The following is a 26,571-nucleotide window of genomic DNA, read 5'->3' as shown; positions in this document are numbered from 1 at the left end:
TACACGAGAGAGAGAAACCACAGTATTACTCATCTGTATTTGGTACGAAAGACAAAAACTGAATTTGGAATTAAGGTTTTCTGGGTCAGAGGGCAAAGTTAGCTCTAGGAGTCAATGGGGTCATGAGTGTGAGATCGCTTGAAAAACCCAAGGAAAATAGATCAAATCACTGGTTTCTCCATATAGGAGTAGGTGACTGAGGATGAGGAGGGAGAGAGGCCAGAGTTGGAAGAGGAGGGGGGAAAGTAGGGAAAGGGAGGGCATTTTGAGAAGGAAGGAGGGAATGGGGACAAAAGGAGAAAAAGCTGCTGTTTCAAATCAATACTTTTCAAAGAGGATGTCCTTTCCCCAGGGATACTCCGAGGGAGTCATAGGACCAGAGCTGCAACCTCCCTAACATCTGTTAAGCAAGGGCAGTTTTAGATTTGCAAGAAAACATCTTCTTCTGCATCACCCGCTTCCTTTTTTTTTTTTTGGAAACCATAAGGCCGATTTCCTGCCCACCCTACATTCTGTGCCTTTCCCACCTTCTCCTGAGCACTTTCCTCCCTTCTTCAGTGTCAAGCAAAGCAAAGACCATCACCTGCTTCCCCTCCCAACAGATGAATTATTCTCCCACGCTTTTATTTTGATAGCAAAGTGGTTCAAGCTATGTTTGAGGGCTGTGGAAACCCTCAAAGGGATTACAGAATGAAAAAGTTTTGAGAACCATGCTCTAAATAAAGAATTGGAGACAAAAACCTGTCATAATGAAAAATTAAACTAAACTGCTTCAAATAAAGCAAAAGCAACCAATGCCTTGGTGAGCAAGGAGAGAAATTCATATAACATGGAACTGGCAATGACACAGCTTCCTTCCAATATCTAAGCCTCTTTCTTCCTGGTATGTGTTAAGGACATACAAGAGATCATTTACAGCCATGCTATCATAACATGCAAAGTCAGAAAATAGAAGCCCAAGTACAAGTTTATTTCTAAATTTAAATCTATTGTCAGTAACTTCTACCATAAACAAACCCATGTGAATGAATGGTTCTGGTAACCCATAGTGCAGTCGACTACAAACCCAGGCCTTTCCCTATTGTGAGGTCTTTGAAGTTTGTCTTTTTCAAATAATCAATATAGTATGTTGTTTAAGAGCCCAACGAGGGGTAAAAAAACCCATCGTTATGTATTGGTTATGTGACCTTGGCACAGTTAGTCATTCTCTCCGAGAATTAGTTAATTTGTTTAGTGGATGTAATAATACCCACATCACAGACATGACATGAGGATTAAGATTTAAAAAATAGTTATTTGTGAGTGCTTTCTATATGTTTCAGGTATGATATTAATTATTTTACCTGCATTATCTCATTCACTGTCTACAACTACCCTCTAAATAATTGGATGGATGGATGGATGGATGGATGGATGGATGGATGGATGGATGCATGAATGGATAGAATTATCAGTTCCCACTTTAGAGATGAGAAACTGAGACCTAGGTTAAATAATTTGCACAAGGCCTTATGTTTATTAGAGGGAGACCAGGATTCTGACTCCAAAATCTTTGCTCTGAATTGTCCTATAACTGTATTTTACTGTTACTTGTATCCTACACTTCAAGTCTCTCTTTATTCTTCCCCAATCCTGAAAATCCTACCAGGTGATACTTACCCCTAACCCAAGCACTCAGGATTTTCAGATTCTTTTTCTTTCTCTTCCCAAATTTGTTCTGATTAAAACAACACCTGAAAATCCTTCTTATTCAACCTAGCAACTAATGATGGGACCAAAGCAATGTGCCCAGCACTGGGATAGAAGCTGGAGAGATGGACTAAAACATAGTTCCTACCCTCAAATGATTCACAAGTAATAAATCAGGCCTGAAGAACTGATCCCACCTCTCCAAACCTTCACAGCCCCATGATCCCACTCAGTGAGAAGCAGAATTGACATTCAAAACCAGGCTTTCTGAATCCAAAATCTTCCTCTGTCCCAGCAGCTATACTTCCACTGATGACCATGACTTTCTAGTGTATGTTTCCTTCTAACTGAATGGGATCATGGGCAAATTGATTAACCTCTCTAAGTGTCATTCCTCTGTCTTTGTAAAATGAATGCTATAATACTTTTGTCACATGGTTGTTCCCAAAATTAAGTAAAATGATTATATAAAATACCTAGACACATAAGTAGCCAATAAATGATAGCTGTTATCACTATTATTTGCAGTGTGGAAATCACTAATCAAACTTTTGAAAAGAGATTTAAGATAAACCTGTTACTTTTGTCCTCATTGCAAGGCCTTCTACCTACATGCTTTCTCTTCATTTTTATATCACATTTTTTTTAAAACCCATGATGGGCAACTAACCTCTGTATTCTGATGCTGCCAGAATGTTTTTCTGCTTAGTGGACTTTAATTATTACTGAATTACATTAGGATTCCATGGGATTACTTATTATAGCCACACAGTGCCAAAATGAGTCACCATGATTAAATCTATTAGAATGGCTACCAAGGAAACTATGTATGAATTTCCATCCTGTAAAGTATTCGGTCACATGAAATCAACTTCCAATGAGTAACATGAGTAATATCTCAGGGATTTTATGGCATCATAGATAGTGAATAAGTAGTTTTACATATCAAATAGTGTAGTGACAATATTGATGTAGGTCCTATAAAGTATTTATTTTAAATGATTTAAGGTTAAAATAAAGATATAATATTTTTATATATCTTTAATCATTCAATCCTATCTTTCCACTTCAGGGAAGCATAGAACAAATAACTAAAATTCATTGATGTAACATATGATCATGTAGTACCATATTGTTATCCCTAAGTTATATTTGGTTAAAAATTGCTATTTAGCCTTGTACTCTATGCAGCCAACATAGAGTACCAAATTTACCATGCATTTCTATGAGAAAAGGCACTGAAATAATGAACAAAGTTTTTTTTCCCCTCTTTCTATTATTGAATGGTTTCTTGGAAAGTCACCTTTAAAACGTATAAATGTATTCTACAGGTCTGTTTTAAAGTTAGCATATAAATTAATATTTGCATTGATGGCTTCAGATCTCGGGACTCCGAAAAAAGCAGTAATAAAAATAAAACTAGCATGATGCTGTGTATTGCTTGATTCCGTAAATATGCAAAAAGTATCTTCACATTTCAATAATATTGTAACTGGGTTTGTGCTGATATGATAGCATCATACTTTATTCATGTCGGGTTGGATTCCCTGATTTTTGGTCCCAATTTGCCTCCACTGCACAATGATATGATTTCTCCTGAATCAGAGGAGGGGCTGGGAGCATCTAGAGGTAGAATGAGAGGGATTGGAAGGTATTAAAAACAAACTTCATGGGAAATTAAGATTTATGGGGTTAAATGCTGGTGGAAGCATTCTATAATTTTATTCAATCCAAAAAATGTATAACTTCAATGTACTATATGTAGGAGCTACCATTCTGTGAAGTAGGTCAACATCAGGCAAACCCCTGAGTATTGTGGTTTACTTTTTTTGTGTTCCTGGAGCAGCCCTCCTCCCAAAATTTACAGAACAGCACAAATATAAATTAAAAATTTTCATACTTTCATGACTTCAGTTGGCTCTATGTACCATTTACTCCATTTTTTTCAAATTCACATGTGGATGTTTACCTAGCTGAAGGCACTGAGCTTATTTTGTGTAATTATGAAATATTATTTCTTGAAATGTCATTAATATAATTTGTGTAATGTCACACCTGATTTATATTATTTGTGAATGTGAAGGATATTTTTTACATTGTTTTAAAGGTGTGAAAAACTGAGGTTAAGCTTTCACTGGTGTTAAGTGAGCCAATGGCATCCGAAAGACCAGAAATCTCTCCTTTAATCCCTCCACTTTGTCCCTAACATGGGGAAAGGCTTCAGTCATTTTCAGGTTCCTTCCTTTTCTCTCCAATTCCCATTTGTGAATTGGACACACTTCTATCCTTATCTTTCTTGCACCTTCTGCATTCCCATTAAATTTCAAAGTGGAATACAGTATGGAAACATACTAATAGTCTGGGGGCAGAAGTTATGCTAATGGCGAGTGGATATATTGGGCATGTCGTCATGCCCAGTAATTTCTCTCTCTAGTCTCCCATGTACTTTCTTTCATTCTGCTGAAGCAAATCTCTTTGAGGGAAACCCTAGGCCTCAGGATGAAGAGCCTAAGTTTTCCCATTGGAGAGATTGCCCTAGAGACTCAGAGCCACCCTATTGACCTTTTTCCTTCTCTTTAAAACAAAGGTAATATAGTTATGTGGTTCCTGGGTGGCTCAGTCAGCTAAGTGCCAGGCTTGGTTTGGGCTTAGGTCTTGATCTCAGGATCGTGAGATCAAGCCTGAGGATTGGGCTCACACTCAGTGCGGAGTTTCTTAAGACTCTTTCTTCCTCTCCCTCTGCCCCTTTCCCCTCTCTCTAAAATAAATAAATAAATCCTTAAAAAATGTATACTTATTCACAGCACTCTTACAAGGACTAAATGCACTAAATACCATAGCTAAGCAGCAAAACAGAAACAAACAAACCCCGTCAGCACTCATAGTAAGAACTACGGTGCACTTGTTAATTGCTTCATGGCTGTTATTCTCATCCACACACCAAACCCTCCCCTCACCCCACCTGAGCCACCTGCTCTCCCTCACAGAAATTCTCTCCCCTTACAGGTCTCTCCGTGGCATTGCTCCTTCAACACACTGGGGGCAAATACTATGATGTACAAGGCATCATTTCGAGAACTTCAGGAAATGCAGCTATGTATGGAAACTTTCTCTAAATAGTCAAGAGAGTAAGTCCACCTTTGCCAGGTCTCAGACCATGTGCTCTCTGAGTGTCAGCAAGTCACTTCATTTCCTGAGACTGATTCCACATATTTACATGGATGGTAACACTATCTTTGTTTTAACCTCTTTTCTATTTCATTTGAGTATTACATAAATCAGACTACTTACATTATGAGAATAGATTTTCGAAACTATAATAATTAAGTTATGAAATGTTTGGTATAAATGTAAAAAAGAATCTCAACTGATGAATCTGGGAGAATTTCACCCTTTCTATAGGAATATGCAGTCCATGCTTCTTTAATTTCACCCTTCTATTCAAATTCCAATTCTTACTCTGTACAGGGCTTTTGAAGAACTGACTCTGCCTCACAATGTGGGACAATCTTTCCCTCCTTTTATCACCTCATTAATGTCTAACGAGGTGAAGAGGAAAAAAAGGGCCATGTGTTGGCTTCTAAATTTATTCCATATACATTGTGGAAACAGTGATTTAAAACCAGTATGAAGACGGGCTTGCAACGTAGTTATTTTCTAAACTTCTTTGAAGAATAGGGCTTCTTGGAGTAAAATTTGAGTTTCATCCCTTGTATGTAATTATATTTTCCTTCTTATTTAACCTACGTGTTCAAACGTCAGGCTCCGGTTTGCATCTAAATCCAACCCTGGGCTCAGTCCATGCAGACTGGTTGGATTAGGTAAACTGAAGTCCCATCAAGATAAAGTTGCCCTGAGGGGCACAAAAGGGCATTACAGAGAATCAGGTAAACTGTGAATGGAGTCTTCTGTGTGAAATAAATTAACTATAAAAGGCCCCCAGGTGACTTTTCCTATCTTCCAAGAATTAACAACGTTTCATTGTTATTGAATAAACTTGTGGGATTTTTTTTTTTTAATGACAGAATAAATGTTACATATACACTATATAATTCATTCCATCCTAGCAGGAAATGGCCTTCAATTTTCTCTGGGGAACTGTGCAAACATCTGGATAATCTTGAAATCTTTTAATATGAAAGAGTTGTAATTACCCCCAAACTTACTACTTCCCACATTTATTTCTTCTTTTTCAATGATTAGAAATGTCTTTCTTTCTCAGTGAGGATTTAAAGATTAGTTATGAAGGAATTACTTTGTGATGTGTCTTCCACAAAGGACACAGTTCTCAGTCTCATCCCATGAAAATTCACAGAAAGTTTATTTTTGCCATTTTTCTTCGAGGCAGCCAAATCTCCTAATTTTACAGATGTTCATTTTTTTTTTAATTTGCCAACATAGTTTCTTTTGGTTTTGAATGTTGTGCTAAAATGACTTTCTAATGTAATGAGTAGTATTACATGGTTGCTTATATTTAGCTCTACATTCTCATTCATCACTACCCTATGGAAGAATTTTGACAAGCAATGTACAAATGTGACATGGGTACAAAAGCATATCTCAGAGGTCTGGAATCTCTGGGTGAATGCCATGCTCACTACAGTGCTGCATAACTCTGGAGGAGAATTTCCAGTAAGTTACATGGGGTATGAATCTAGCTTTGACATTTTACTCTGGAATACTTTTTTGCTTCATAGAAAGCAATAGGAGTCCTTTTCTCTCACTTTTTAAATATATTCCTTCTCCTTTTATGTGTTCTTAAGTGTTGGTTCTTTATTCTTTCCTCAACTCTTATTTTTTTTTTTTGTAGTTTTTAGTTGGCAAAATGTTAACTAATCTCAAGTACTTTTCTTTCTTCCACTCCTCTCTTACTATATCTGAGCATTTTTGTTTCGCTTGTTTGTTTTGTCTCTTTATTCTCTTTATTAACAGTACACCTGAGCTATATTATTTCCCTGTGTAGCCTACGTTTGAATTCCTTTACTTTCTTTGTGTTGGTTTTAGTGTTCTCTGTTGAATCATGAGGACCCTGAAAGGAGAGGAAAAGCTGAGTGGTCCAACTGGTTGCTGAGTCACCAAACTTCATTTTGTTAAGAAGGCATTTTTTGAACTTTGACAAGTCTCGTAATCTTTTTGGACCTCAGATTCTTGATCTGAAATAATAAGTTATGTATGCTGTCAATTGGTTCAGTATGGAGTGGTTATTTCTTCTTAAGTATTTGAAGGTGTAATTTGTATTGAATACTTACTAGCTTAGAATAATAAATATTTAATGATCCCTACCACATGCCTGGCACCATGAGGCATGGTGGGGGCAAAAAAAATGAATTGGGATTCGTTCCTCAGGGATTGTTTTGAAAAACAAGCTTATATAGAAGAATAGTTTCAGTAGACCGTGGCAAAGGCTTTATATTACAAGTATCTAACTCTTTACTAGTAATTGTTGTTAAAAATGATTAAAGAAGACAGTTTAGGTGATACAAACAATCTTTATTTAATACATCACAAAAACAGATAGTTTCCATTCAGAGAACCGCAAAATGGGGTGGAAGGCAAAAAGCTCTTACAGGATAAAGAATAAGGAACAAGAAAGAGAAAAGTAGAAAATATCTGATTGGCTGGGCCACATAGTCAACCTTGTTTGGAGTGAGAAGGCCCCAAGTTGGCTTAGTGTTTGGGGGACTGGCTGACTACTTATTGCAGCTCTGATCAAAACGACCATTTCCAGGGACAGAAAAGTCATCTAAGTTTCAGTTTGCTCCTGGGACACCTCCAGGCAGGAATGGCTCCATCTTGGGCGTAGAAAGTGATTTCAATAGCGTTAATTATGTTTTTTATCACTATGTTATTTTTTAAATATTTTCTATTGAAATAATGGTAAACTAGAGAGGAGAAATAAATTTCTGGTATAATCTAGTCTTTCTGGATCCAAGCAGAATTATCCAAACAACATCAAACAAATGTTACCCAATTAATATCAGTCATTATATCCATATCTTAAAAAATTATTCCTTCTGTAATAAATATTCATTTTTGTCTCATTTTAATCTACACATTTCCTGTTTTAAATGCAGAGAAAGGAAGAATTAACATTTATTGAACACTTACCAAGTTCTGAGTATAATACAAAGTGCTTTGAAAGCATTATTTCAATAAACAACCAGAACAACTCTCCAAAGTAGGTTTTGTTAACTCTAAGGATATGGGAAGTCAGACTAAGAGATCAGGTGATTTGCCCAAGGTCACCCACCCAGAAAATGTTAGTCAATAGTCATACCCAGGTTCCCTCACTCCAAAGCCCATGCTATTTCTGCTATACCACATTTCTACCCCAAATGAAAATCACAGAATAGAAGTTCAAATAGCCCTTTAAAGATATATGGGATTCTAGTGGCCTCTGAACCTAACTACCTCATCCTATGGATGAAAAAAATAAGGCCTGGAGAGTTTATTATTTTTTTTAAAGATTTTATTTAATATTTGACAGAGAGAGAGAGCATAAGCAGGGGAGGAGGCAGAGGGAGGAGTAGGTCCCCACTGAGCAAGGAGCCCGATGTGGGGCTCAATCCCAAGACCCCAGGATCATGACCTGAGCCAAAGGCAGATGCTTAACTGGCTGAGCCACCCAGGCAACCAAGGCCTGGAGAGTTTAAATGACCTGCTAGAATTCATTCTGCTACTCTATTGGAGTAGACACCATTTTTTTCTGTAAAATAAGTCCATGTTCTAGAACATTCTAAAAATAAAGGAATAAAAAAATAAAAATAAAAATAAAGAAATGAATTCCCTCCTGCAGAAAATGTTTAAAATAGAAATGTGATGATTAAAAATATTATAGAAGCATTTTTTTATAGGGATGGAAGTTTGGATTTGAAGACCCAAAACTTCCTTCCATCTCTCCAATTCTTTAAAGATATATAATTAAAGACACTTTTCCATTATCTTCTCTCCAATTAAAAATAAATGACTAAGTGGAAATACAGTGCACCAAAATTTGTGGAATGAATCAAAAGCAGTTCTAAGAGGGAGGTTTGTAGCAATAAGTGCCTACCTCAGGAAATGAGAAAAGTCTCACATAACCTAACTTTACACCTCAAGGACTTGAAAAAGAACAAAGCCCATAAAAATTAGTAGAAGAAAGAAAATAACAAAGACTATAGCAGAAATAAATAGAGACTAAAAAGACAATATAGATAAATGAAACTAAGAACTGGTTCTTTGAAAAGTCAGATAAAATTGACAAGATTTTAGCTAGACTTAACAAGAAATAAAAGAGAAGGTGAGAACTCAAATAAAATCAGAAATGGAAAAGATGTTACATCTCCCTGCTTATATTATCCTTCTGTTGTTAAATGCTGTCAACTTTACCCATTAGAACCCTTGGCGTATTAATCATCATTATTTTAAATTCATGCTCTTGTAATTGCAACATCTTTGCCATATCTGAGTCCAGTTCTGATGTCTGCTCTTTCTCTTCCAACTGTGTTTTTTGCCTTTTAGTATATCTTGCAATTTTTTTCTTGATAGCTGGGCATGATATATTGGGTAAAAGAACTGATATAAACAGTTCTTTAGTAATGTAGTGGTAGGGTATAGGTGGAAGGAAATTATTTTCTACTCCTATGATGAGGTCTCAGTCTTTTAGTGAGCCAGTGCTTCTGGACTGTGACGTTCACATGTGTATCTTAATCCCCCCATCTTCTCATTCCCCTTAGGTGGGAAAAGATGGCTAGGCTTGGGTGAGCTGGGTATTTCCCTTCACAAGGAAGGTTAGAGGGGGCTAGAGTTGGATATTTCCTTTCCTTCACATGGAAACTAGAGTCAGCAGGAGTTGAGTATTTCCCTTCTCCCAAGTTAATTAGGCTCTGATTAAACTCCATCAGGTTGGGTTCTCATTAACTAGTTTCTCCTGGGAACAGACCTTTTAAGAAGAACATAATTCTCTGGTATATTTCAAAATGGCTCCTTTCTCTGCTCTCTGCCAGAAGCACAGGGGATTTATCGCCAATATTTACTCTGAGAACCTGGTAGACACATCCAGGAGGTAGAACTCAAGAGCGGACAGGCCTTTCCCTACCACCATGACTGTGTCCCCTTGGGTTTTTAACATTCAGAGTTGTTCACACTGAAATTCCAGCAATTCATCAATTACAGTCCAGGTCTCCCTACCCTGGCACTGGTTCCTGAGAGGTTTCAGCTTGTGAGCTTCTGCACTAGTAAGTTGTAATTCTTTGTATTTGCCTATCAGTCACACCAATTTTGGGGGGCAGCAGTTTGCCTTGTGTTCTCACCTCTCTTAGGGATTCTAAGAAGGATTGTTGAATTATCAGTTTGTTCAGCTTTTTACTTGTTAGGACAGAGTGGTAACTTCCAAGCTTTTCACATGCTGGACCAGAAACTGGAAGTCTCAGATCTTTAATTTTTGATAATTTTGATAACTTTTCATGTTCTAGGTTTTCTCAGAGCTCACTTTGTAGTCTAACCTTACAGCAGAATATAGGGTCAACGCTGAAAGGTAAGGACAATTCTTTCTCAATGTCTCTTTCACTAGTTCTCAGTCTCTCCCTCTCGCCTTCTCCTTCTCCCACTCTCTTTTCCTTCTCCCTCTGAGTCTTCCTTTCCCTCCTCTTTCCTTTATCTCATTCACATACACACACAGAGTTAAAATAGCCAGGGTCTTGTCCTTAGGTAATCCATAATTAAGTTTATTAAAGTAATAGAAAAAAATTGTAAGCATGGCAGTGATATGCCAGGCACTGGGTTTTCCCATATTCTATCCCAATATTCAATTTACTTCTTGTACACAGAGTCCTTTGTTTTGTACAATTAGTTTCTGACCTATTTCCCTTCAAACAAATATCCTTTTAAAATTTAAATATAGAAATAGTGTAAGAAAATATTTATGTACTGTATGGCGACTAACATAATATAATAAAAAATATTATAAAAAATATTTCTTTAATATAAATTGATAAACATCAGTTATTCAATTATTTAGTTATTATTTTAATCTTGTATTGTAAAGTATAAGTTAGTATCAAATTGAATAGATGATTCCAGTGCCATTATATTGATTTTTATCATCAGATTCCAGGATTATGGATGGGAGGAGAGATAGATGTGAAATATTTTCTCTTCAATTTTTAATCAATAAGCAATTGATAATTAGCACAGATAAAGTAAAAAAAATCAGCTTTTACTTGATTAGTTTTATTTTTTAAATGTTTGTTGGATTTCATGCTCACTGTGAATCATTCAAACATAATAGAAGTGTGTTAAATAAAAGCACAATTTCACTCCTTGTATGCCCCTACTCCCCACTGTTCAAGGATACCACTAATAATAGTTTAATTGCCACACTTCTAGGCATTTTTGGTTTTACATACACACACACAGAAACAGGATCATATACATAATATTCTTCAATTTGCTTTTATCCACTCAATGCTACTGAAAAATTTTTATACAACTACATTCAAATCTGTCTCATTTATTTTAATGTTTAGCTAGTATTCCATCTTATAGATGTGCCATAATTTATTTAACCATTCTCTGGTTGATAAACATTTAGTCTGTTTTCAATTTTTCACCATTACAAATAATGTTGCAATAAACATCCTTATATATAAATTATTATGACATGTTTATTTTCACCATTCCCCTAAAAAAATCTGACAAACCCACAATCTCAAACTAAACAAACACTTCATTGTCTATTTCCAAGTTTAAACTGCAGAGTACACAGTTGGGCAATGTCCTACAAGGGAACAAAACACACAGCGTGCACCTTAATACAGTGGGCTACAGATGACTTGAAGACCCTGAAGATCAATGGATCTTAATATGCTCTCAACAAGGAAAGAGCCCATTTAGATACAGGCTGAGATCCACAGTTCATGTTTATAAAGGGAGGGAATAAATGGGAGGAGAAAAATGAATATCTCAAAGGGTAGTGCCTGAAATATCAAACACACCAAAGGGCATCCGAGGTAAGATTCAGGGGGAAAAAAAAGCAGAAAACAAACTCTGACACTTCCCAAGCACTTACAGGAAGCAAAGGTCAAAACTCATATAAGTTTACTGACTTCTTAGGGCTTACGCACCCTCAAAATTGCTGTAGTCATCCCTTGTCATGAGTTTTCAACTACTGCAGTAGACTCTAATAGCAAGTGCCATATACAAAAGTAGCAATGAGAAATGTCCCATTCAAGTTAACACTTTGATCACAGAATACTCGATCTCCTAGCACCACTGCATTTCTGACATATGTTGGAAACTTCACCCCCAACTTTGTTTCCCCTCCCTCCAATGCCATATCTTATTTAATATGACAGTTCAGCTACAATTTTTGAGCAACTGTAATGTGCCCAGTACTATGCTAAGTATCTTTCAGACATTATCTCATCGAACTTTCACAGTGCTATGAAATTAATGCAATTATTAGTTTCATTATGCACAGTCAAAGAGATCAATGCTAATAAGTGGCAGAACCAAGGCTTCAATCCAGGTAGACATGCTCTAAAACCCATGTGTATCACTACAGGATATCATCTATTATTTTCTCAATGTTTAAGGAAGAAATCTTCAGATTGGAGTGATAGAACCCTGTTAATACATAATGGTGTGAGAGTAGAACTATCTTAGTTGATTGTCAGAAACAAAGTATTCGTGAAGAGGCCTTAAAGTCCAAAGTAAAGAGAAGAATTAGCCCTTCAAAATGTGTTTGAGATCTTTCCAAAAGTTCTAAAGGAATACCAAATAAGATTGTTGAATCAAATTTGAAACCTTTGAGAAATCATAGAGAATGAAATAAATACATGATAATAGAAAACAGACAAAGATTTGATATTCAAAGAGGAGAAGGAAGATTTTGAAAATTTCTATCTAGGCATATTTAGCAAAGATGAGCAGAATTCCAGGGCTGATTATCAAAAGCATTTCTTACATGAAAACAAAGCAAAAATCTCTAGACAGATCTACAGGTTTAAAAGGGGAAATTCTTTTTCTTTCTTTTTTTTCTTTCTTTTTCCGTATTTGTTTGTTTGTTTGTGATGGACCAATTTACCTGGACATTGCTGAAGTCCCTACCATTTTGCAGAAAAATCTTTAGTAAAAGCTTTCATGATGGAGGTATACAAGACAGAAAACCACAAGGCCAGTGATACACAGTTTGCTAAAAGTCTAATCATTTCAACCATCAAACTGAAGATTGTTGGTTAATTGTTCAAATATGTCCAAAATTAACATTTCTATTAATAAGTTGTAGTAAATACAGTAGGTAGCAGATTCAGGATTTAAATGTTTAAGCAGGATGTCCTGGCTTAAATCTAGAAAGATATAATTTAATGTAGATAATAAAAGTAAAATATCGGAGACAGTTTATTTCCCCAAGTAACTTTGGATAATACCTCTTAATGACATGATTGAGCATTTCTGATACTATCTGAAAAACAGGACAAACAAAACAAAGTTCTATCATGAAGTTTAATTAAATAGCTAACATTACATTGGGCATGTATAAAGCCTTAAGTAGATAGTACATAAAGATACAGAACAGTTGGGCAATCTCAAGCTGCATGACTCAGTCACCTTACGGCATCCAATATTTCATTTCTTTCCTAGGCTGGTCTTCTCTACTTTTTTTTTTTTTAAAGATTTTATTTATTTATTTGACAGAGATAGAGACAGCCAGCGAGAGAGGGAACACAAGCAGGGGGAGTGGGAGAGGAAGAAGCAGGCTCCCAGAGGAGGAGCCTGACGTGGGGCTCGATCCCATAACGCCGGGATCACGCCCTGAGCCGAAGGCAGACGCTTAACCGCTGTGCCACCCAGGCGCCCCTGGTCTTCTCTACTTTTTAGCTCATACTTCCTTCTTTCTTCATTAACCTACTTCGCTGAAAACCTAGTGTAAATATGGACTTCACTCTCACACAAAATTGCTAGCTGTAATGTTTGGAGCAGACCATGTTCATGTCAACCTAATAGCCATTTTCCCGCTTTTCATGTTATAGGTCCCCAGTTTGCCCTGGGTCCCATTTAACTCAGATAAACTGTGAAGGGCCCATAGTCAATTATAGAGTTTCGTCTTCTTTGTCTGTGATTGGTTTGAGGAAAGGACATGTAATCCAGTTTGGGCCAATAAGACTTGGATACATTGATCCATTCATTCCACAAATATTTGCCCACTACATGGCAGACGCTAGGTCCTGGGGAAATAGTGGACAAAGCAGAAACATCTCTGCCCACATGGGTCTCAGGTTTTAACTGGAGAAGAGACAAAATTAATAGAAAATATTTTTGGGAGAAGATTCTTCACTTTTAATATGTTTTTTAATGCCAAGGGAAGAAATTGTTCTTTATCTTTCTCTGGAATTGATGAATAAGATATGATGCTTAGAGCTTTAGCAGTGTGAAGAGGAGCTAGCCAACCTGGCTAATACAGCAGTGTAGAGAAATGGAAAGAACCACCACTGAGTTGCTAAACTAATCAACCTGGCCACCATAATGTTTAAACCACTTACTTGTATTTGAGTTTCCTATTACATTCTGTTACATTCTAATTCTAGTATATTCTAACTGATATGATATAGTATACAGGTTTGGTTGAAAAGATTTCAGAGAAATCTATCTGATCTCTGCCCATTTTTTACAGGTAAAATTGACTAGGAAATCCATCACCTCCTTGGTAATTGATGACATTAAACAAAACAAAACAAAAATGAATCTATGCTCCATTTTCCTTATACATTGGCCATGGAGGAAGAAAAATATATATAGAATGAAAACACACAGACAACCAGCCCACTAAGATAAGAATATACATCCTTGAAAAATATGCTTCAGTATAGGTCTAGATTGCTGTTGTCCAGCACTGAAGCAGTAGGTATTTATCATCACAGAAAGATTAAGGGTACTTTGAGGCTTTCCTTATCCATGTTCTTGTTGTAACTATGACTTATCCATAATCATAACCAATCTAGCTATGTGATATATACTTAATCTTTCGAAGATGTTTTGGAGATTCTAATTTGAAGTCTTAATTAAAATTATTTAATCATGAGAATATTAGATGAGGGAAAACATTCATTTTTATACAGATAAAGACATGGACAACATAGCTAACAGGTATTTCCAAAAACTGGTGAGAAGGAACTATGTTATTTTCCAAAATGTTGAGCTGAAAAGGCTAAAAGCAGGGATGTGCTTTCTATGATTACAGAGGGAAAAATTCCTTCACAGAGACAGAAAAGGAGTAACTTAATAGATAATTATTGAATATTTGGGCATCTACAGTACTGTGATGTATGTTTATGGGTTCTTTTCACACAAAGGTATAGTCATTATCTTTCAAAAACTTACGTTTCTGCCGATGATAGGAGAGATAAGTCAGTCTCTGTGTATCTATCTATTATCTATCTATCTATCTATCTATCTATCTATCTATCTATCTATATCTATCATCTATCATCTTATCTTTCCTCTCCCTCTCACCCTTCCTTCCTTTCTTTCCTTCCACCCACTCTTTTTTCAGCAAACCATGAGTGCCTTTTATTGAGCAGATATTGTGTGCAGTATGTGAATAAGACAGATAAGACAGAATTTTTGCCCTGAAGAAGCTTACTATACTCCAAGAAAAGAAAAGATACATTTAAAGTTCCATGTATTTGCCTGATGAATGTTATTGGGTAAACAGTGAATGCTACGGAAGTCCAAAGTGCAGAGGGGGAGTCCTATGAGCAGAATTCAGGCGGAGATACATAAGGAAAAATGTGGTTTTTGAATTGGATTTAATGTGATGAGAATATGAAGGGGAAAGGAAGAATGACGAAAGCTGGGGGAAATGTAGAACAGAAGTACTCATGTACAGACATATGTATGATACTCTAATAGCAGTGAATAGCTTGCTTTGTTGAAGATCTGTGTTTCCTGTGGAAGAGTCATAAGAGTTAAGTTTGGAAGAGTAGAGTAGGGTCATGTAATAGAAGACTTTGAAGGGCAGGCTAATTCTTGGTAAAAAGGTATAGGCAATAGGGAGCTTATAATTTAAGCAGGGCAAGAAATATAGAACAGAACCTAAGAAGAATTGTCTGTCACTGCTGTAGGAAACAGAAAACAAAACTTGTTTCCTTACTGGACTGTGATGTTTGAGGTGAAATAAGGTTTCTGAAGAAGAGTAAATAATTGTAGGCCAAAGTACCTGTGATATTGTAATTTAAAACTCTTGGAATTTCCTGTGATGAGAATGATAAAGATGTCTTTTGTTGTATTAATGAAGTGACTTTTAGGAAGCACCCAAGGATGGGCGCTGGTTGCCAGTGAAACCAACCTTGTGATTAGAGGGTTAGAACTTTCAGCCCTGCTTGACCCCCTCCCCCAGAAGAGAGGTCCAATCCCCATGGCCAGTAATTTAATCAATCATGCCTATGTAATGAAGCCTCCATAAAACCCCCAAAGGACAGAGTTTGGAGAGCTTCCGCATTTGTGAACTCATAGAGCCATTGAGAGAGTGATGTGCTGGGAGAGCATGGAAGCTCTGCCCTTTTGTCCACACCTTGGCCTATGCATCTCTTCCATCTGGCAATTCCTGAGTTATATCCTTTTTAAAAAAAAAATTTTTTTTAAAGATTTTATTTATTAATTTGACAGAGAGAGATAGCCAGCGAGAGAGGGAACACAAGCAGGGGGAGTGGGAGGAAGAAGCAGGCCCCTAGCGGAGGAGCCTGATGTGGGGCTTGATCCCAGAACACCGGGATAACTCCCTGAGCCAAAGGCAGACGCTTAAGGACTGCGCAACCCAGGCACCCCCTGAGTTATATCCTTTTATAATAAGCCAGTAATCACAATCTAGTAAGTAAGATGTTTGTTTGAGTTCTGTGAGCCCCTCTAGCTAACTAACCAAACCCAAGGAGGAGGTTATTGAAACCTCTTAAACCTTAGTCAGAAGCACAGGTGACAGCCAGGAGTTACAACTGTGTCTGAAGGTGGGGGACGGGAGCATCTTATGGCACTGAGCTCTTAACCTGTGAGATCTGATGCCATTTCTAGGTAGATTGTATCAGAATTTAGTTAGTTGGAAAAAAACACATATTGCAACTGGAGTCAGATTTGTAGTACCACAATGAAAACAGGAAGAATTAGGTATTTATACAGTTTACAGAATCTGAGATTCCCATAATGGTGAATAGCAATATGAATATTATTAACTGTTGAAGTTTGATTATAGCATGGATAAGAGCAGGAAATAATTTAAGCAACAGAATCACCAATTGCATTATTACTTCAAAAAAGTGAAGTTTTGAATTTCAAAACTATAACCAAAATGTTAGTTTAAAAATACATACTCTAGGGGCGCCTGGGTGGCACAGCGGTTGAGCGTCTGCCTTCGGCTCAGGGCGTGATCCCGGCGATCTGGGATCGAGCCCCACATCAGGCTCTTCTGCTATGAGCCTGCTTCTTCCTCTCCCACTCCCCCTGCTTGTGTTCCCTCTCTCGCTGGCTGTCTCTATCTCTGTCGAATAAATAAATAAAATCTTTAAAAAAAAATACATACTCTAACAGACTCATTACATTAAATTGTTTCAAAATTTATTTTAAATGATAATTTTGATGATAAAAATTCTATTAATGAATTGAGCAATCTCCTAGAAAACCTTTTATTAATCCAGTCACATCCTATAATCACTAGAAAAGCTTGGGAATGTTAATAAGAGAAGGAATGTTTTAACGAAATGGAGTACCCTAACACAAAGCTACCCAGATTGTGCTGCTCAAGAGTCTCAATGAGGAAATGCTAAATATTGTCAAAGGTCTCTCCAAAGCCAAAGCCCCGGGGCATAACACACTCCTCCAAGAATTATGTTCTAAATTAGCTAGTGTTCTCCTCGATCGTTTATTAGAACTTTGTAACCAGAACTTGAAATTAAAAACCATCCATATTACACACTCTGTCAATATTTTATGCATTATATTAAGAAGGAAGAACTGCTACATTTTAAATTTCTTTTTGGCTCTCTGCCTCCAAAAACACCAGTTTGGGAGGTATGACTCAGATTCTCACCTGGCAGGTAAAATACAAAATGTTCTCTTTTCACTCGTAAAGACAAGCCTGGACTCAGGCCAGGAAGAATCTCTCCTGCTAATGTATGGCCATTCATTGATAATATTTTAAACACTGGTCTTTTTATTGAAATAACTAATTAAAAAATTTAGTGAAAATGAGTACTTACATCGGTTAAGCTTACTTAAGTGACTTTCTTCAACTTGGAATCTGATGTGAAAGTTTTCTCAACTGCCAATAATTTTATCTCAAAGGAAAGCTAGAGATAGAAAGCGATGGCATGCTAAAATTTCCAAAGGTAAAAGAGTATACATATTATAGAGGTAAGGAGATTGAGAAGCACTCACAAATGACTATAACAATATTCCTCCAAAGTCTCCTTCCAAAGTGTGTAATTATTACACCCATGCAAATTAATAGAATGATGTTCTTTTTACACCCTGCCATGTTTCCCCTCTAATGTGCTTACATCTGGGTCAAGCAGAGGGATATTCAGGTAGAATTAACAATTAGCAAAGCTTTGATATGATGCAAGTTCAAACCTACAAAATAATCTGCTGTGAAAGGAGGGATGGGAGAGCAGTTTATCTGTTCTCTGATCTGGCCGCTCCACCCCTTGCAAATTGCGCACAAGAATATGTAGTATGCACTGACCCTCCTGTGTTGTTTCTTCTCATTCCTTGTTTCCTTCCGGCATAAATGGGTTTATAGGACCCTTCATTTAATTTTGGAGTGTGATTTCAAGCTCATTCATCATTGTTACCTCTTCATGTGTCAGTGTTAGGCACCACCTAATAAAACTGAATATAGTAACTCAAGGATAGATGTAGCACATATTATAGGACAAAGTAAGACTACAGTCTTACATAGAGAGTATACCAAATATTTTCAATATCCTCTGCTTTTTTTAGAAGTGGTTATGTTGTCATCATGTTGTTTATTGTTTTTTCAAACTCTACAACTACCAGGTCTTAGGGGATTTTTAGGTCCTATGAAATTTAAGGCAAGTTTTAAAAGGAAAAATTTTCAGATAGAAGTTAAGGACATGGAAGACATTTACTTATAGATAGACATGAAATTTAATTCAAATCACTTTTTGTTTTAACATCTTTAAGATCATGACAGATCGCCCTTAAGCTCAAACAAGAGCAGTTCTCAGAGACCTCCACCCAAAAGACTATTGAACAATGTCCATAATGCTATTAAAAAAGGAACTAAGAACAAATGAACCTCCAATCTAGATATCTGCCTGTTGTATTTAATGAGGGGTATCACAATACTCTGTATTGGGAACATGTGAGATGGCTGAAGAGTGAGAGTAAACCAGAGGCATAGCTGTGAAGCTAGGAAGGAAAAAAACAAAATGAAACAAAATTTTCCAAGAACAATAGGCACATATAATCTCTTCAAAAAAGAACCATCGGATAAATAAAAACGTGTATATTTTTTTCAAAAATCAATATTTGACATCTATTTAATCATTTATTTGAGCCCCATCAGAAAAAAAGGTAATACTTATTCCAGCAAACCAATTTAGCTTTTTTACCTTCTTGTAGGCATTATAATTATTCCCTGTACACATTGCCTTTAGTATGTCAAGAAAAAGTCTTTAATATCCTCATTTTAAAAGATCTACATCATTGCTCTTGCTCCCTAGGATGCTGTCATTTTCATATATCCATCATTAAATGAGCACCGTGCCCCCATTTCCTTTTTCATTTTCAAAGGAAGACTGGACTGGGCTTTATTAGCATTTTAAATCTATCTTTCTAAAAGGAAAAAGATACCAAAAATCAACGAAACTTTTCCCTGTGATATTAAAAATCACTAGGTGGTCTTAAATTTCCTGCCTTTATATGCTGCTTTCATGTCAGGAACTGGAGATCTATTTTGAGTTGGCTTTTACCCAAAGAACTTTAGTTGGCTCAAACTTGAACAAGTGCAAACTGTGGTTTCTTTAAAAAAAAAATCTTTTTGTAACACTTCTACCTGACACTTTAAAAAAATTATTCAAATTACTATTCAAAGACACAAAATAAACAAAAGTAGTATGTTGTTTTATTTATACATAAAAAAGGGTTGCGATTGAAAAATTTATTTATAATCACACAAAGTAGCCAAGGTGAATAAACCAAATTGGGAGATTAATTAAATAGATCCTTCAGTTAGAAAAATGATGACCAAAATGGGAAACTAAAAGATCGTTCTATATGGCAGACGAGTTGGTTTCATCTAGTTCACCACAGATAACTTAATGTCAGCTAGCTGTCATACAAATGGGTAGTCCATGACACCAGTAGGCTCTAAGTAAAAATGATGACAGCTTACAAACCCCTTCATTGTCTCTGGAAAAACTCAAAGCACAAATCTTACTAGGTCATTAGCTTCAAGTCTACATGAAGGTTTCTTTTCATTATCATCTACACAAGATTCAAGAACACTGGTACAATTATCTTTCTGATGCAAAACCCTATACTTCATGGAAACCACTCCTACTAATATATACAGACTTTGTTAGACTTGATATGGTGATTTAAATGCTAATTCCCTTTATTTGTATGTGTCACTTATACAAGGGAGTTTTCTACTATCAGATAAAAGAGTATAATAACAAGTCTAACAGTTCATTTGCTCTAAAATTACTGTAGCTTAAGCTGAGTGTGGTTTAACCTATTATGATAAATTTTATTGTTGTTCTTAATAGTCCTCTTTGGGAGCAAGCTAAGAAAACTGTACCTTTTACAATCCTATATTTATAAACAAAAGTCTTTGTTATCAGGTGTTAAATGTATTCCTATCCAAAATAAATAAATAAATAAATAAATAAATAAATAAATAAATAAATAAAATCTGCTTTTGAAAATCTGCCTAACATTAAAATAAAAAAAAAAGAAAATCTGTCTAAAAATAGATCTCCTAAAAGAAAATAATCTACCTATAATCACCTATCTATAGTACATATTCCTACTATATGAATTTTTGTTTAGATTGAAATTCTTGCTTAAAGGATATCTTATCTAAAATTCAATAATAGATAATACTAGATAATGAAAATAGGTACTGAATTTATCCAAACCTGGGTTTGGGTCCCATCTTTTGTCACTTACTAATGCTGTGACTTTAAGAGATTTCAATTAGACTTCAGTTTTATCTTGTGAAAATAAAGATAATAATCTCTTTCTTGGCAGGTTCTTAAGATTACTCTAACACCAATTGCAGGGCTTGGTCATAGGCAGTTTAGCATAACAATTAAGATCACAAAATCTAGAAATAGGCTGCCTGGGTTCAAATCCCAGATGTGCCATTTTTAGGTTGTAACCTTGGACAAGTTATTTGAATTCTCTTTGTTTCTCCTCACCTGAAAAATGGTATTACGGACAGTACCTACCTCATCAGGCTGTTATGAGGATTGCTGAATAATGCATGTTGATCATTAAATTATACACTTGGGATAGTGCCCAGTACAAAATAGAGAATATACAAATATTAGCTGCTACTGTAAAACAATCTAATAAATGATAGCTCTTGTGATGATGAAAAAGAAGAGGGAACCCAGAAGAGGTAGAATGAGAGGAGAAACAGATGGCTTCATTCCAAGGTAGATAATAATGATCCAAAAACATTATCAAGCTTAATTAGTTATTTCATGGCTAATATTTTATTTTTTTAAAAGATTTTATTTTTTTATTTGTCAGAGAGAAAGAGAGAGCACAAGCAGGGGGAGTGGCAGGCAGAGGGAGAAGCAGGCTCCCCTTGGAACAAGGAGCCCATTGTGGGACTTGATCCCAGGGCTCTGGGATCATGACCTGAGCCGAAGGCAGATGCTTACCCGACTGAGCCACCCAGGCATCTCAATGGTTAATATTTTAGATTCCTAAATGGGATGCATACTTTTAACACTACTATCCATGTTTAATAAACCAATGCTCTATCTAGTGCTTTAATTCAGATTTAACTCAAATGTATAAATCAACTTAGATTTTAGTCATTTGTGTTTAAAGTTGGATTGGCTTTTACACAAAATTTAAAAACATCCTGACTCTTCCAAAATTATGAAAGCTGTACTCTTCTTGCATAACCAATAATCCATGAAATCTCAGAAAATGTTATTGACTTTACAAGTGAGATAAGCAAGGTAGTAAGATCTAATGGTTTCAGGAAGACTATGAAATAGCAAAAAGCAAGCTAAATGGGTATTTCTTTAACTGGAAACTTTTTTCTTCCAGTATATCTTTGATAACTATTTCATTCCCAATTGTTTGTTCTCTCTTCCAAAGATTATCCATTAGCTGAAGGTTGGCTTTTTTATTTGTTATCTTGACCTCATCATTTTCATTTCTTTGCATAAAAATATGCATTGGGGGAACTTCTCAATTTCCTCTGCATCCCACTGGTTTGATTTTTCTCAGCATCAATTCTGCATTTATTAGACTCTGGTGTGGATTTTAATTTAGTTGTTACTTTCTAATGACCTGTTTAATACATTATTTCTCTGCAAATGTTTCCAAAAACTGAATACTGCTTTATTCTTTCTTTAAAAATACTATTACTTGAATTCTAAAGAAAAATTTTGTCTTATAGAAGTTTGAGATATGAGAGATAAAAACATCCTATCATTTACCAAACAAATTTGAGCCCCTATTATATGATAGACAATGGGATTTAAAGACAAATGAGATATGTTCCCAACTCCAAGGAGCTTAGAGTAAAGGTGATGATAATGATAATAAAACTAACATATTTAAGGTGCATGTCTAGGTACCAGGCACTACACCACACAGTTTAGATGTGTTATCTAATCTAATCTTCATAATAGTATGAAAGAGGTAACGATATACTGATTTTAGAGTAAAGAAACAAAAGCTAAAAGAGGTCAAGTAACTTGCTCAAAGTTATTTAGACCCAGGACTCCAAAATCTATGTCCATGTCATTTTCTATAATTTGTCCTAGTTTCCTTTCACTAAGGTAAAACCAACACATGGCATAAAAGCAATTGTATTTAAATAAAATAATGGTTCAATGAGACTGGTTATATCTACCATTTGCCAATCAATTTCATTTATTATAGGTTGAACTTGATAACAGAAAAAAAATCAATATTAGATTCAATTATGCATATGTAAATGTATACATATTTATATGTTTACAGATAGATGGTTTAGGAGAAAATATTACGAATTTATTAAAATAATACAAATATACAGCCTAGTTTCTCTGCTGTTCAAACCAGCTTTCCTGAAAAATTCCCTTAATTTTCTTCTATTTCCATTTATGCAGTTCTAGTAGTACTTGCAATTTCTATAGAATTAAGGTCTACAACCTCTAGGGACTCTTATTTTTATAAGTACCACAACCAATGGTTTCCTTTACCAAGGGAACAAAACCAACTTTTAAATTCATTCCCTTGGAGCAAGGGTCTTTCTCTGTAAAAGACCAGATAGCAAATATCTTGGGCTTTGTGAACCATTTGGCCTTTGTGAACTCTGCCACTGTAGTGCAAAAGAAGCCATAGACAGTATGTAAGTAAATGAGCATAATTGCATTCATTTTTTTTTCAAATTTTTATTTAAATTCTTGTTAGTTAACATACAGTATAATATTGGTTTCAGGAGTAGAATTTAGTGATTTATCACTTACATATAACACCCAGTGCTCATCATAACAAGTGTTCTCCTTAATACCCTTTACCCATCTAGCCCATCTCCCATCCATCTCCCTCCATCAACCCTCAGTTCTCTATTTTTCAGAGTCTCTTATGGTTCGTCTCCCTCTATCTCTCTTTTTTTTGCCTTCCCATATGTTCATCTGTTTTGTTTTTTAAATTCCACATATGAGTGTAATCATATGACATTTGTCTTTCTCTGACTGACTTATTTTGCTTAGCTTAGTATACTCTAGCTCATCCATGTCACTGAAAATGGCAAGATTTCATTCTTTTTGATGGCTGAGTAATATTCCTGCGTGTGTGTGTGTGTGTGTGTGTGTGTGTGTGTACGTGTGTGTGCATATTGCATCTTTATCCATTTATCAGTCAATAGACATTTGGGCTCTTTCCATAATTTGGCTATTGTCGATAATGCTGCTATAAACATCAGGGTGCATGTACCCCTTCAAATCTGTATTTTCGTATCCTTTGGGTGAAAAGTGCAATTGCTGGGTCATAGTAGCATGACTGCATTCAAAATGAACTATAATTATGGACACTAACATTTGAAATATTATGTAATTTTTACATGTCAGAACATTCTTCTTTTGATTTTCTCAATCATTTAAAAATATAAAAACCATTTTTAGTTCATGATTTCCTTTTTAGCATTTATCATGTTTATAGATAAATAATTGTTTTTTGTAATTGTTTGAATAATTAGACCATAAGTTCCATGAGGACAGGGATCAGGTCTGTCATTTTTATTAGTCTGTTTTTGTGTTTTCCAGTCCAACTCATGAATTCTGTATTTTGACCCTTTTGTCATTTTGCCCCAATTTGTTTTGAGGAAATTTATTTATTTTTGCCTCATTTAAAAACAACAACAACAACAAACTATTCATTATATTATATTAACCTAAGTACATTAATTCTCCCTTTGTGTTTTTCATCCCCTTGGAACTTCTTTAAGTTACTGCTTTACATCACAAAAATTCTTCATTCCTGGGTATGGAATAAAGATGACCACAGACTCTATAAGAAAGGGAGAGAAGTTTAAGGGCAAAGCCATCAGCACTCATTACTAATGATAAGCATGGGAGCTTCAAATGTCACTGGAAACAAATGCATGAAAGGGAAGCTGTTGGGTGTAAATCTTTACTCTTACAGTCCCCAAGAAGTTTTTGGGAAATACTATCAAAGTTTTACTATACTAAAAAAAGTATTTGTAAGCATTATTAGCCAAAAGCCAATGATTACGTAGTTTAAAGACAAAAATGAACTTAATCCCCTACAACTCCAAAATGGAAAAGACATTGCAAGGGAATGAAAATTTGATAATGGAATTATATGCACCTCCCCCACCCTGAAAAAACAAAAAAACAAAAACGACGGTTGAAGCATCAACAGAAGAAGTGCATGTGCAGGGGCTGAGAGACATGAATATTACGAAATGGACAATCTCACCAAATTAAATGTAATGTTCTGAAATACCCTTTCTCTATCTATTAGCTCTAATTCAGTAACCTTCAAGAAGGAAATAGAACTGCAAGAGAAAACTCCAATTAAGTCTCTGAGCCTAAGGCATATTCAAGCCTTAGTGATCTGACTGGAATGGCTTTATAATTCAAAGGTAATCTGGTGATGTCAATCAGTTCTCTCTCATCATCCTGCATTTTTCCTCCATCAAAAAAAGGAAAGAAAAATGCCTGAATGTGATACAGCTCTAACAAAGAAACATCTAACACAGAGGAAATGCTATTTCCCCTTTGACACACTGTTGTTAACCAACAAAGGGCCAACTGGAGAGGCAGGTGTTTCCTGGGGAATAAGATAGTTCAGTGAGGGCATTCTCAGAGATTTAAACAGGAGGATGACTGAAACTAGAGGCATGTGTTTTTGGTTTTGTTTTGTTTTCTTTCTTTTATTCACTGAAGAGACCCAGAAAGAGTGGTATTCCTTCAAATCTTTCTTGTCCAGCTTTCAATGAAAGTAAAAGGTATCTTGGTTCACTCTTGTTTCCCACAGTCCTTTGGGATGCAGAAATGTGTGTGTAGAGGATCAAACTTTTATGAAGCCACTCTGTGAAGCGTCAGACAGATCTTTGAAAAGATGGAAAGATAACCCTCTTAGCTGAGGTTTTTTGATGAGTATGCTTCATCTCAATCCAGGTTGCAGTCAGTCAAAGATAAGAGTACACCCGGTCTTCTTCAATAGGTAGACTTTGCTTGAGATCAGTTTTCTTGCTGGCAGGGAAATAAGCTACAATCATGGTGTGCTTATGAATATGAATTTGTTTCTATTAAATCACACTTCATTAAGGTATCTCTTTCTGTTTTGCTTTTTAAGTTGCAACTCGGTTTTTCCCATCACACTCTTGGTCCGTGCCTTTCAGCATGGGGATGAAGAGAAAAGGACTATTCCCCTCTGACTGGACAGTGAGCATATGACCCTGCATGTCCACATTAGAGTATCTGGGCCTTCCCAGCATTTTGGTTCCAGCAATCAGGAAGATGCTGCATAGTAGACACAATGCTGGTGAAAAGCTTCATTCTTCTTCCTGATAAACCACTCCCTCCAAGGTTTACTTCCTCCAGGCAAGGCCTGGAAAAACCACACAGCAAGACATTTCTCTCTTTGAAAATGTTTCATTAATCAATCAGACAGGCTTAAAGAGAAACAAATCAATCTAGCGCCCACTCTTTTGGACATTTTTGGATGTTAAAATAGGAACTTTGGCACTGATTTCTGAGTTTTCTGAGTGTTAAAAGATATTTTTTAAATTGTAAGGCTTTATTAACTTTTTCATGTAAATCAGAAAAATGCTTCCTTGTTTTGAACTTTGAAAAGTGGACCAATATGTTTTCTATAACAATGTTACCACGTTCCAAGACATAGATTTAATATCATACAACCTCAACATCCAAGACGAACTGATCTCTTAGAATATAACTATAGTTGACCCTTGAACAGCATGGATGTGAACTGCGCTGGTCCACTTAAACACAATCTTTTTTCAGTAAATATAGTGCAGTACTGTAAATGTATTTTCTGGTCCTTATGACTTCCTTAATAACATTTTCTTTTCTGTAGCCTACTTTATTTTATTTATTTATTTATTTATTTATTTATTTATTTATTTATTTAGATTTTATTCATTTATCTGACAGAGAGAAAGCT

Source organism: Ursus americanus, chromosome 13 (genome assembly GCF_024610735.1).
Source record: "Ursus americanus isolate L20-20 chromosome 13, mUrsAme1.1.p, whole genome shotgun sequence".
Lineage (NCBI taxonomy): Eukaryota > Metazoa > Chordata > Mammalia > Carnivora > Ursidae > Ursus > Ursus americanus.
Note: the sequence above shows the minus strand (reverse complement) of the source record.